This window comes from Muntiacus reevesi, chromosome 2 (assembly GCF_963930625.1).
Source record: "Muntiacus reevesi chromosome 2, mMunRee1.1, whole genome shotgun sequence".
NCBI lineage: Eukaryota > Metazoa > Chordata > Mammalia > Artiodactyla > Cervidae > Muntiacus > Muntiacus reevesi.
In genome coordinates, this window is record NC_089250.1 from 278,614,925 (window position 1) to 278,616,924 (window position 2,000).

Below are 2,000 nucleotides of genomic sequence, written 5' to 3' on the forward strand. Positions count from 1 at the left end.
AGACATGGATCAGACTCACCTCCTCCAGGCTGGAATGCTGGTGGGCTGACACCCGGCTCTGACCAGCCCTGCGTCCCCAGGGATGGAAGTCCCAATGGCCACAAGGAGCGGGACCGCGTGGGTTTTTGGTCTGAAACAGAGAGAGGTGAGAGAGCAGGAGAGGGACAGAGCGAGCGAGGGCAGGGGCCCTGCTGTCTGCGGCTCTGTGTTGCCAGGACCTGCCGCTTAGCTGCCCCCAACTGCCCTATCATCGACTCCGGAGATGCCCAACTGTTCAGTCGCTCAGTTATGTCCGATGCTTCTGCAACCCCGTGGACTGTGGCTCACCAGGCTCCTCTGTCCATGGGATTCTCCAGGCAAGAATACTGGAATGGGTTGCCTTGTCCTCCTCCAGGGGATCTTCCCCATCCAGGGTTCAAACCTGTGTATCCTAAATTGGCAGGAGGGTTCTTTACCACTGAGCTAGCTGGGAAACCCAGAGATGCCCATTACCCCCATTTTAAAGTACTGAACCGCGGCACAGAGGGCCACAAGGAGCTCGCTCAGTCACGGCTGGTGCTCACCCACGTGTGTGCACCCAGGGCTCACACTTGCCCTGGGAGCCACGGTCACTCTCCTGGCCACACACTACCCCCCAGCCGGAGCAGGAAACCTGGTCACGTGACATCTGGTCTTGCCGATGGAGACCAAAGTTGAAGCAAAGAGATGTCACCTGGAGCCCAGAGGACAGACAGGACTGAAGGCCGTCCCAGTGACCGAAGAAATGTCAGAACAGACATTTGTTGTTCAGCAGAAGCCCACGGTCATGACAAAAATCAGAGAGGCCATCCGACTTTAAATGTTAGCCTCCAGCAGCATCATGACCTTGGGGCTGGCTTCTCCCCGACTGTGACCTGGGTGGAACCGACCCCACACCCACGTCGCGGGTGGACGGTGGTTTCAGGCCGACCTGGGCAGTCACTCCCACTCATTCCCCTTCCCCAGCTACTATTTTGGGGATGAGGGCGGGACCCAGATCTAAGCCAAGCCGCACGTGGCATTCCTCTCCTCAGAATAATCAGTTCCTGCTGAGTACAACTGAAAGAAACTCAGGTTGTTTTGTGTTTTATTTTTTTGCCAATGACTGGAAGAGGCCTGTCTCCAACTGGATGTGACTGAGGAAATGTGTCAAGAGGAGCTGTTGGAAAGCACAGGAAGCCACGAGGGAAGCCAGCCTGAGGACGAGACCAGTGGGCGAAGGGAGTCAGAGCCGTGGCTGATGCACGGCGCCTGGATCAAGCCCACCCCGATGCCCACACCCTGCCAGACATTCAAGAACCGTTCATGTTTATACATGGCTGAGCGGCTGCTCTTTTGACCTGCAACACGAAGCGCACTTATGTAAAAAGTGACAGTGAAAGTTCCTCAGTCGTGTTCGACTCTTTGTGACCCCGTGGACTTTACAGTCCATGGAATTCTCTAGGCTAGAATACTGGAGTGGGTAGCCTTTCCCCTCTCCAGGGGATCTTCCCAACCCAGGGATTGAACCCAGGTCTCCCAGATTGCAGGTGGATTCTTTACCAGCTGAGCCACAAGGGAAGCCCAAAAATACGGGAATGGGCAGCCTATCCCTTCTCCAACAGATCTAAGTGGTTGCTTAAATTGAATTATTTATTCTTTGTAAACACTGGCATCAGGAAGTGTGGGACACTCAGACATACCAGAACATTTGTGACCGGTAGCACTGAACATTAAAATAACAAAAGTGGTGGGAAAGGCCCCGGTATTCCCTGGTGGCCGAGTGGTTAGGGCTCTGGGTTTTCACTGCCTTAAGCTGGGTTCAGTCTTTGCTTGGGGAACTGAGATCCTGCAAGCCTGCAGCAAAACCAACCAACCGAACAAAAAAGGCCCCAGAAAGAGGAGACTCAGGGAACTCGATGTGCACACAGAGCTTCAGGTCAATCTGAGCACATTCCTTCAAGTTCAACTGCAAAAACAGCTATGAAAAGAGACTCCAGCAC